Source organism: Mesoplodon densirostris, chromosome 4 (assembly GCF_025265405.1).
Source record: "Mesoplodon densirostris isolate mMesDen1 chromosome 4, mMesDen1 primary haplotype, whole genome shotgun sequence".
In the NCBI taxonomy this organism is placed as follows: Eukaryota; Metazoa; Chordata; class Mammalia; order Artiodactyla; family Ziphiidae; genus Mesoplodon; species Mesoplodon densirostris.
Genome location: NC_082664.1, coordinates 166,296,475 through 166,308,630, shown reverse-complemented (window position 1 = coordinate 166,308,630; position 12,156 = coordinate 166,296,475). Strand labels below are relative to the sequence as shown.

The window sequence follows — 12,156 nt, the reverse complement described above, 5'->3', positions numbered from 1 at the left end:
CCTTGCCCCGCTACTGCAGCACTAGGGTGTCAGTTGGTCCCAGCCAGAACACTTCAGTTCTGCCCTGCAAGGATAGATTTAATAACTGATTGGTGTGTCCCTTTAATGTAAGAAAATGGAAACTGAACAGCCAGAGGAAACCTTTCCCAACACTGAAACCAATGGCGAATTTGGTAAGCGTCCTGCTGAAGATATGGAAGAGGAACAAACTTTTGAAAGATCTAGAAACACTGATGAGATGGTTGAATTACGCATTCTGCTTCAGAGCAAGAATGCTGGGGCAGTGATTGGAAAAGGAGGCAAGAATATTAAGGCTCTCCGTACAGACTACAACGCCAGTGTTTTATTCGCAGGCAGCAGTGGCCCCGAGCGCACATTGAGTATCAGTGCTGATACTGAAACAATTGGAGAAATTCTGAAGAAAATCATCCCTACCTTGGAAGAGGGCCTGCAGTTGCCATCACCCACTGCAACCAGCCAGCTCCCGCTAGAATCTGAAGCTGTGGAATGCTTAAATAACCAACACTCTGAAGGATGCAACTTTGACTGCGAGTTGAGACTGTTGATTCATCAGAGTCTGGCTGGAGGAATTATTGGGGTCAAAGGCGCTAAAATCAAAGAACTTCGAGGAACACTCAGACAACAATCAAGCTTTTCCGGGAACGTTGTCCTCAATCCACTGACAGAGTTGTTCTTATTGGAGGAAAACCTGATAAGGTTGTAGAGTGCATAAAGATCATCCTTGATCTTATATCAGAGTCTCCCATTGAAGGACGTGCTCAGCCTTATGATCCCAATTTTTACGATGAAACCTATGATTATGGTGGTTTTACAGTGATGGTCAGTGACCGCTGTGGACGTCCCGTGTGATTTCCCATGCCAGGAAGAGGTGGTTTTGACAGAATGCCTCCTGGTCGGGGTGGGCGTCCCATGCCTCCATCCAGAGGAGATTGTGATGACAGGAGCCCTCGCCAAGGACCTCCTCCACCTCCTCCTGGACGAGGGGGCCGGGGTGGTGGCAGAGCTCGGAATCTTCCTCCTTCTCCACCACCACCACCTAGAGGAGGGAATCTAATGGCCTATGGCAGAAGAGGGAGACCTGGAGACCGTTATGATGGCATGGTTGGTTTCAGCGCTGATGAAACCTGCGACTCTGCAGTAGATACATGGAGCCCGTCAGAGCGGCAGATGGCTTATGAACCACAGGGTGGCTCTGGATATGATTATTCCTATGCAGGGGGTCGTGGCTCATACGGTGATCTTGGTGGACCTATCATTACTACACAAGTAACTATTCCCAAAGACCTGGCTGGATCTATTATTGGCAAAGGTGGTCAGTGGATTAAACAAATCTGTCATGAGTCAGGAGCTTCGATCAAAATTGATGAGCCTTTAGAAGGGTCCGAAGACCGGATCGTTACCATTACAGGAACGAACACAGGACCAGATACAGAATGCACAGTATTTGCTGCAGAACAGTGTGAAACAGTATGCAGATGTTGAAGCATTCTAATGCAAGATAGTTTTTCTTTTTTATAGTGTGAAGCAGTATTCTGGAAAGTTTTTCTAAAACTAATGAAGAACTGAAGGAGTCCTGCATCATTTTTTTTTTTACCTGCTTCTGTTTAAAAAGCCAACATTCCTCTGCTTCATAGGTGTTCTGCATTTGAGGTGTAGTGAAATCTTTGCTGTTCACCAGATATAATGTTTTAGTTCCTTAAAAACAGGGTTGGGGGTTGGGGGAGGGTGTGCAAAAACATTGAAATTTTGAAACAGCAGCAGAGTGAGTGAATTTTTTTTTTTTTTTTTTTTGCGGTACACGGGCCTCTCACTGTTGTAGCCTCTCCCACTGCGGAGCACAGGCTCCGGACGCACAAGCTCAGCGGCCATGGCTCACGGGTCCAGCCGCTCCGTGGCATGTGGGATCTTCCCGGACTGGGGCACGAACCCATGTCCCCTGCATCGGCAGGCGGACTCTCAACCACTGCGCCACCAGGGAAGCCCAGAGTGAGTGAATTTTAATTTTTGTTCATTGTTGGTGGTTTAAAAAAAAATCCCCCCATGTAATTATTGTGAACGCTTTGCTTTGTGGTCACTGTAACATTTGGGGGGGTGGGATAGGGAGGAAAAGTAACAATAGTCCGTATGTCCCTGTCATCTGTTCAGAGCAGTGTGCAGAATGTAATGCTCTTTTGTAAGAAACGTTTTATGATTTTTAAAGTAAATTTAGTGAACCTAAAAACAAAAACTCATGGGTGATATTTTCTGCCATGGACTCTCCAAGTCCAAAGCCCGTGGAGGGTAGGGGGTAAAAGGAGTTTTCTCTGATCTAGTTTAGTAAATTATGTGCATATTAACTCTGGGAGGTCTTGGGTAAACTGTTATGGGGAAGAGGCAATAATTTGACAAGATTTGGAACCCTAGGACTATAGATTTTCCCCAGGAGTATACAGGTACACAGTTACTTGCAAATAGAACGAGCTATATGATATAGGAACCTTATAAATTACTTCTAAGTCATATATTTTTAGCAAATAAATGACTTTAAGATGAATCAATCATTTATCGGTAAATTGCCAATTTTGCTTATAATTAGTTACTTTAGGTGGTTAAAACATAATGGAAAATGAGACCAAGGTCAAAGAATTCTGCTCACCGTCCTACCTATGGGTGTCACTCAGCCCTGGCGGTGGATGGCATTTTATCAGTAGTTCTCATCTTAACCTCTTACCGGATCAGCTGAGCATGATCATGTCACTGAAGTTATTGACAATACTGGGAAAATAAGTGTTTCATTCATTGTGGGAGAGCAGTGATGTTTCAGTAGTTAAAATACTAAATATCATATGATATCGCTTATACGTGGAATCTAAAAAAATGGTACAAGTGAACTTATTTACAAAACAAATAGAGTCACAGATGTAGAAAACAAACTTATGGTTACCGGGGGGGAAAGGGGAGGTGGGATAAACTGGGAGATTGGGATTGACATATACACACTACCATATATAAAATAGAGGGCTTCCCTGGCGGTGCAGTGGTTAAGAATCCGCCTGCCAATGCAGGGGACACGGGTTCGAGCTCTGGTCCGGAAGGTCCCACATGCCGCGGAGCAACTAAGCCCGTGCACCACAACTACTGAGCCTGCACTCTAGAGCCCATGAGCCACAACTACTGTGCCCGCATGCCACAACTACTGAAGCCCGCATGCCTAGAGCCTGTGCTCTGCAACAAGAGAAGCCACCGCAATGAGAAGCCCATGCACTGCAACGAAGAGTAGCCCCCGCTCGCCGCAACTAGAGAAAGCCCACGCACAGCAAGGAAGACCTAACACAGCCAAAAATAATAAATAAATTTATTTTAAAAAATAAAAAGTAAAAAAAAATAAAATAGATAATCAACAAGGACCTACTGTATAGCACAGGGAACTATACTCAATATCTTATAATAACCTATAGTAGAAGAGAATCTGAAAAGTATATATATAAAACTGAATCACTGCTGTACAGCAGAAATGAACACAACACTGTAAATCACTATACTCCAATAAAAATTAAAAAACAAACAAACAAAAAAATACTATATCCTGTTAGATGCTGAGGTCAGCATTTGTCTTGTTATCTTAACTTGAAAGATGAAGAAAATGTGACTGGAGATGAAGGCACTGATGATATTTGGGATCTCTTAGAGGTTAGATTAGTGACACAAAGTAATGATATTGAAGTTGTCTGCCTTTGAACGGTTTCAATTCAGGGACTTTGGTATATGAAATTATGAGTAATAAGAGAATGTTAGAAATCACAAATTTTAGAACATTAATCCATTTCATTGTTTGTTTAAGAATGCACATTTTACTATCCTTTTCATCACTTAACCAGCCAGTGTTAAAACACATTTGATTTTCCACAGATGTTGCAGCTTTTAGACAGTGTAATTTTTTTTTGCAGGCATGTATAGATCTGTATTATTTACAAGCTTTCTTTTATCCTTTTATTGAGATGCCTGAATTGGTATTTCCCAGCTGGACTTCGCTGGAGTTTAGACCTTCAAGGGCAGAACGCAAATCTACTTTATCAAGGGTACATAACCTGCCTAACTCATTCATCTTTGCAGTCAAGAAACATGGCTTACTTCATTAAACGCTGGTGCTCTTGCTCCAGAAATACTCATAGGATTGCAGCAGTTTGGTGGGGAGACAAGGGGAGCAGTCCGCAGACCAGTGTGGGTCCCCAGCATGGTGATGAAGGGCGAGGAAGCCTGGGCCGCAGTGTGGACTCTGCAGAGGGGCCAGGGCACCTCCCACCCACCCGGGCGGGCCTCAGCCACCAGAGCACAGGAGGACTTATGTGCAGTGTTTTAGAAGGCTTTTTTTTTTTTTTTAATTATTTATTTATTTATTTATTTATGGCTGCGTTGGGTCTTTGTTGCTGTGCACAGCTTTCTCTAGTTGCGGCGAGCGGGGGTTACTCTTCATTGCAGTGCGTGGGCTCTAGGCATGCGGGCTTCAGTAGTTCTGGTGCGCAGGCTCAGTAGTTGTGGCTTACGGGCTTAGTTGCTCTGCGGCATGTGGGATCTTCCCGGACCAGGGCTCTAACCCGTGTCTCCTGCATTGGCAGGCGGATTCTTAATCACTGCACCACCAGGGAAGCCCCAGACAGAAGGCATTTTCACCGTAACTCATCACCCGAAAACTTTCTGCACTGCGCTTTCACTGCCGAGGGTTAGGGTTCAGTCCCTGGTCGGGGAAATAGGATACCGCAAGCCACGTGGTGCGACCAAAATAATAATAATAATAATTCTCTCCTAGTTTTTATGAAATTCTCAAATTGCAAATGATACTTTACCATTCTTTATATCACAGGAAGCAAAATAAAACCAAATTAGTTAACTGTAAATGGGCATGAACCATCTTAGTGGAGTGGTGGAAGTGTTCTAAACCTAGATTGTGGTGATGATTGCACAACTAGGTAAATTTGCTAAAAATCATTGAATTGTACACTTAAAATAGAGGAACTGTGGTATGTGAATTACATCTTGATAAAGTTACTCACAGAGCCCAAGTTAGTTGGGCTAATCATATGACCACAGAATGTCAGCAAAGATTTTTCCATAAACCTATCTCCAAGGGGGACATCATCAACCACTGGCTGTGGCTGCTCTTCACCACAGAAATTCCTCTGTCCTGGGTCTCAGGGGCTTGAAGTTACCAAACACCAGAGTCAGGTATTAGGAATAAGGAAATATTTTCAAATATTGGCTTATGCAAATCTACAATGATCAGAGCTATCAAATCGTTTAATCCATGATATATACAATTAAGTAAAACTCACACCACAATAATCTTCAATAAGCAAACTAGAAATTCAGTCCTATTGGAAATATTAAAGTCCTTTAAAACTAGTTTTGGACTAATTATACGTTCTAGTAAATATTATACAAACTCAAAAATTTTTTTTCTTTTTTTCTTTGTTTTGTTTTGTTTTTTATTTATTTATTTTAATTGGGCCATGTGTCTTTTTTTTTTTTTTTTTTTTTTTTTTGCCCGTGCCGCATGGCATGCAGGATCTTAGTTCCCTGACCAGGGATTGAACCCGTGCCGTCAGAGCATTTAGTATCCCAGACCTCACTGTCTCATGACTTTGATTGCAAAGCTTTCAAGTCAGGCAGTGGTTATTTTTAACAATTCATCCTGGGGGGAATTCCCTGGCCGCCCAGTGGTCAGGACTCCATGCTCTCACTGCTGAGGGCCCGCGCTCCTTCCCTGGTCAGGGAAATAACATCCCACAGGACTTGTGGAGCGGCCGAAAATAAAAATAAAGAAAAAGAAAAAAAATTCATCCTGACTAAAAGAACTACAGCAACAAAACCAAAAGCAATGTTACAGATGATACAGCGTGTAGAATGAATAATGGCTGTCTGTTTTAATGGAGGACTCATGGCTGATCCAGCTCTTCCACTAACTCCCTGGGTCACTTAACCAGCCCAACCTCTGTTCCTCTGCTTTGACCTTGGCATTTAGTGATACTGTGAAGAAACAGCTGACCCTCAAATTTCTGAGAAGCGTAAATACAAGTAATATTTCATCAGACCCTATAGTTTCTTATCCCTGTGAGCACAGTTTCTACATTCTCGGTACTGAAGTCATTAACCCAAGAAAGCATCGTTCAGATTGCCTGTGACCAGAGTTCACGAGCGAAATGGCCTTAGGCTGAAACTGGCCGTAATGAAGGCAGAGGCATCTACTTTGATCTGGTTCACCTAGGTTAAGATTCTGACACATGAAGACTTTATTTAGACGAATGTTACTTCACTTACAGTTATTTATAAATATGCTCAAAATGTGACTGACTGAAAATTTTCCAGCTCACAAGTCTCCACCCTTCTTCATCTTAACATAGCTGCACTAAGAGGAAGTATTGCCAGCCTAGAAATGGCTGTGGTTTTCAGTGCCTTAGGAGGTTTACCTTCCCATAATCTGACTTACTGTTTTTACGTTCTTGAAAGAAATAAATTAGTAATGAGAGAGAGACTGTACTCCTTTTAGAAGATTTCTCCATGTTAATTAGTTATTTGAAAGGTTTTATTGATTACTTTTTAAATCTAACTGAAAAGGAGTTAGATGGAAATTTTTTAAATGTACTTTTTAAATTTACATTTTTATTTATTTATTTATTTATTTAGCGGTACGCGGGCCTCTCGCTGCTGTGGCCTCTCCCATTGCGGAGCGCAGGCTCAGCGGCCATGGCTCACGGGCCCAGCCGCTCCGCGGCATGTGGGATCCTCCCAGACCGGGGCACGAACCTGTGTCCCCTGCATCAGCAGGCAGACTCTCAACCACTGCGCCACCAGGGAAGCCCTACTTTTTTTTTTTTTTTTTTTTTTTTTTGCGGTACGCGGGCCTCTCACTGTTGTGGCCTCTCCCGTTGCGGAGCACAGGCTCCGGACGCGCAGGCCCAGCGGCCATGGCTCACGGGCCCAGCCACTCCGCGGCATATGGGATCCTCCCAGACCGGGGCACGAACCCGTATCCCCTGCATCGGCAGGCGGACTCCCAACCACTGCGCCACCAGGGAGGCCCAAGCCGTACATTTTTAATGTAAAATATAATAGCCATAAGAATCAAAGTTTAGGGCTTCCCTGGTGGCACAGTGGTTGAGAGTCCGCCTGCCAATGCAGGGGACACGGGTTCGTACCCCGGTCCGGGAAGATCCCACATGCCGCGGAGTGGCTGGGCCCGTGAGCCATGGCCGCTGGGCCTGCGCGTCCGGAGCCTGTGCTCTGCAACGGGAGAGGCCACAACAGTGAGAGGCCCGCGTACCGCAAAAAAAAAAAAAAAAAAAAAAAAAAAATCAAAGTTTAGTGACTTCCCTGGCGGTCCAATGGTTAAGACTTCAGGCTTCTACTGCAGGGGGCACAGGTTCAACCCCTGGTCAGGGAACTAAGATCCTGCATGCCATGCGGCACGGGCAAAAAAAAAAAAAAAAAAGGATACGTGGCTCAATTTAAATAAATAAATAAAACAAAACAATGAAAAAAAGAAAAAGAATTTTTAAAGTTTGTATAATGTTTACTAGAACGTATAATTAGTCCAAAACTAGTTTTAAAGGACTTTAATATTTCCAGTAGGACTGAATTTCTAGTTTGCTTATTGAAGATTATTGTGGTGTGAGATTTTTTACTTAATTGTATATATCATGGATTAAACGATTTGATAGCTCTGATCATTGTAGATTTGCATAAGCCAATATATAAAAATATTTCCTTATTCCTGATACCTGACTCTGGTGTTTGGTAACTTCAAGCCCCTGAGACCCAGGACAGAGGCATTTCTGTGGTGAAGGACAGCCACAGCCAGTGGTTGGTGATGTCCCCCTTGGAGATAGGTTTATGGAAAAATCTTTGCTGACATTCTGTGGTCATATGATGCACTGCAACTAATTTGGGCTCTGTGAGTAACTTTACTGAGATGTAATTCACATAACCACCGTTCCTCTTAAGTGTACAATTCATTGATTTTTAGCAAATTTACCTAGTTGTGCAATCATCACCACAATCTAGATTTAGAACATTTCCACCACTCCACTAAGATGGTTCATGCCCATTTATAGTTAACTAATTTGGTTTTATTTTGCTTCCTGTGATATAAAGAATGGTAAAGTATCATTTGTAATTTGAGAATTTCATAAAAACTAGAATTCCTTTTTTTTTTTTTTTGACCGTACCGTGCGACTTGCAATATCTTAGTTCCCCAACGAGGGATTGAACCCTCGCCCCTGGCAGTGAAAGTGCAGGGCAGAGTCCTAACCACTGGACTGCCAGGGAGGTCCCAGAGAGAATTCTATTCTCTCTCTCTCTTTTTTTTTTAACCTGTGTTAGGTCTTCGTTGCTGCGTGTGGGATTTCTCTAGTTGCAGAGAGCGGGGCTGCTCTTCGTTGCGGTGCGTGGGCTTCTCATCCCGGTGGCTTCTCTTGTTGTGGAGCACGGGCTCTAGACACGTGGGCTTCAGTAGCTGTGGCGCATGGGCTTAGTTGCTCCATGGCATGTGGGATCTTCCCTGACGAGGGCTCGAACTCGTGTCCCCTGCATTGCAGGCGGATTCTTAACCACTGTGCCACCAGGGAAATCCTACTCTTTCCCCCCCCCATTTTTATTGCGGTACAATTGCTTTAAAATGTTGTGTTAGCTGTACAACAACGTGAATCAGCTCTATGTATACATATATCCCCATACCCCCTCCCCTTTGAGCCTCCCTCCCACCCTCCCTATCCCACCCCTCTAGGTGGTCACAAAGCACCGAGCGGATCTCCCTGTGCTATGCAGCTGCTTCCCACTAGCCATCCATTTTACATTTGGTAGTGTATATATGTCCATGCCACTCTCTCACTTCGTCCCAGCTTCCCCTTCCCCCACCCCCCTCTCCTCAAGTCCGTTCTCTATGTCTGCATCTTTATTCCTGCCCTGCCACTAGGTTCATCAGTACCGCTTTTTTAGATTCCGTATATATGTGTTAGCGTACGGTATTCGTTTTTCTCTTTCTTACTTACTTCACTCTGTATGACAGACTCTAGGTCCATCCACCTCACTACAAACAACTCAATTTCAGGGACTCCCTGGTGGCGCAGTGGTTGAGAGTCCGCCTGCCGATGCAGGGGATACGGGTTCGTGCCCCGGTCTGGGAGGATCCCATATGCCGCGGAGCGGCTGGGCCCGTGAGCCATGGCCGCTGGGCCTGCGCATCCGGAGCCTGTGCTCCGCAACGGGAGAGGCCACAACAGTGAGAGGCCCACATACCGCAAAAAGAAAAAAAAAAAAAAAAAAGAATCAGTGCTCCCAATCCAGGGGCCCTGGGTTTGATCCCTGGTCAGGAAACTAGATCCCACACGCATGCCACAACTAAGAGTTCGAATGCCACAGCTAAGAAGCCTGCCTGCTGCAACTAAGACCTGGCACAACCAAATAAATAAATAAAATTTAAAATAAATAAAGTAAACCAAAGGGCCTGATGCCCTTTCCAAGCTGGTGGGGATCCAGGGGAGAAACACTGCAAAGTTTATTTGTCCCTTCTATTGATCTGGTCCTGAGAAGCTTGGTTTCTATCAATATTAAACTAAAAATCCAACAAGAACCCTCACCCCCTCACCCCACAATGGACTTTAAAGTACCTTAACACATTGTTGGGTTAAAAAAAAAAATAGAAGAAATGGAATAGATATTGGGACTTAAAGCAAAACCTTCATTGTTTAAATTATATGAATATTTTAATGGAGATGTTTTGTCCCTTAATTGAGTAATTGCTAACTCTGCTGCTTAATTCATGTATTTGGAAAATAGCACCAAGAAGCTGGGCCAGTGTGGGTTGGGCTACACCTACACATACTTCATTGCCCTTTGTTCTTGCTTTTAATCCATGTCTTTACTTTCCCTGGACCATCGATCAGATTTGGAGATAAAGCCCTTCTGTGAATCTACAGTGAGAATTCCTTGGGGTCTTTGTGCAGAAAGCAGTCAGAGCCTGATAATCCTGAGCCGAAAACCCTTCCTTCTCCCTCTCTGCCCTCCCATGGCTTCTGCCCACAGCCCCGCAGTTATGGGGTGCACGGGGGCGGCACATGAAGCTCGCCTTTCAGCTCACCGACTCCCCGGAAGGTCTAACCTTTGAAAAATCCGAACTGTCTCTTTTTACTTTTCAAAAGTTAACATGTTAAAAAATTTGTTTTTTAACATTGGTAAGACGTACTTGAGGTTCAAAATTCAGAGGATACAGAGGTATACAGTGAAAAGTCTGTCTCCCATCCCTGGCTCCAAGCCACCCGGGAGGCAACAACCACTGTCACCAGTTAAGTGACAGTTTGGAGTCGCAGGAGCGAGTCTGAGGCAGTATGTGGTCGGGCTGGGTTTCGTGATAAAGACTGGGATGGTTAATAGTACACGCCCAGCTCTTCGTCTATTCTGTTCATTCCATTCTACACTAGAAACTTTGTGTGCATCAGTACAGTAATCCTATGTGAACCTGAGACGCTGAGAGCTGGCAGGGACCCCTCCGGACACAGGGCAAATGCCTTTAAGATCTAAGTGGATTGATGAATTATTTATGCCCTATGTAGCAGTCTGAGAAGGGGCCTTCAGACTCACCTGGCAGGGCAGCAGCCGAGGTGCTCTGAGTGTTCTCCACCCAAGTGGTGTCATTGGTCAGGAAGAATCCCCATCCTGTGGTCACGACACTGATGGGCAGCTGTGCGAGCTTCAGGACGTGTCTGCGGGTGTCCTGATTAACTGTCTGGATACTGTTTATGTACCTCTGGGGTCCTCTGAAAAGGGTGTAGAATGGGTGCCCAGGTCTTCATGCATCTGGAAATCCCTCTAGGTGCCAGGATGGCCCCCTGAGCAGAGGGAGGTGTGCATCTCAGGCTGCTTGACCCTATTTGGGAAAAGGATCCTCCTAAAAGAAAAGCCTCTGTGTGTGCGTGCGTGCATTCGCACGCACACACGTGTCCAAACCCTGGGAACTTAGCCCAACTAATGCTCCTTGTGTTCTGTTTCTGTATTTAAGGTGGCACCCTGTCCATTTCTTCTAGGCCCTCATGCTGCAGGCCCTCACGTCTTTTTTTTTTTTTTTTTTTTAAAGAGATGGGCTTTAATTAATTTATTTTTGCTGTGTTGGATCTTCATTTCTGTGCGAGGGCTTGCTCTAGTTGTGGCAAACGGGGGCCACTCTTCATCGCGGTGCGTGGGCCTCTCACTATCGCAGCCTCTCTTGTTGCGGAGCACAGGCTCCAGACGTGCAGGCTCAGTAGTTGTGGCTCACGGGCCCAGCCGCTCCGCGGCATGTGGGATCTTCCCAGACCAGGGCTCGAACCTGTGTCCCCTTCATTAGCAGGCAGATTCTCAACCACTGCGCCACCAGGGAAGCCCCAAAGCCAACCTCAGTTACTTTTTTTTTTTTTTTTTTCCCGGCACGCAGGCCTCTCACTGCTGTGGCCTCTCCCGTTGCGGAGCACAGGCTCTGGACGCGCAGGCTCAGCGGCCATGGCTCACGGGACCAGTCGCTCCGCGGCATGTGGGATCTTCCCAGACCGGGGCACGAACCCGTGTCCCCTGCATTGGCAGGTGGACTCTCAACCACTGCGCCACCAGGGAAGCCCCCTCACGTCTTTTAACAGTACCCAAATGGTTAAATAACATATGGTGCACCCAGGGTATTAAATACTATTATAATATTAAAAGTATATAAGCATGATACATAGCAACAAGGAATGCTTTCCAAGACATGCTTGCAGGAAAACAAAAATGACAGCACAATTCAAACATATGATATAGTAGTTTTACAAAAATTATACCCATATGCATCTACGTGTATACATTTATAAAAAAATGGTGTGGACTTCACTTCCACTAGGTGCTCTGAGACCTCCCCCCCACTGCCATCCAACTAAACCCTGGAGCTGTCTACCCCACCCTCTGCAAGGGCCACCCCCTGATAACACAAGCCGGGTCGGAGCAGGTGGCATGCTGAGGGGTAAGGCTGCCTTGAGTGGGGGTGGGTGGCCGCAGCGGTGTCGCTCTGGGGGCACCTGCCCTCGGCCCGGTGGTGGGCTGGGCGGATGCTGGCCTCGGGCTCTGGGTGGAAAAGGGCAGTAAGGTAGAGCTCCAGTGGAA

The 12,156-nt window shown here is 45.3% G+C and overlaps 1 pseudogene; it reads left to right on the top strand.

Annotated features, from left to right (window-relative positions):
- LOC132487690 (heterogeneous nuclear ribonucleoprotein K-like) lies at positions 1 to 1,722 on the top strand (annotated as a pseudogene).
- Positions 1,723 to 12,156: the final 10,434 nt, after the last annotated feature.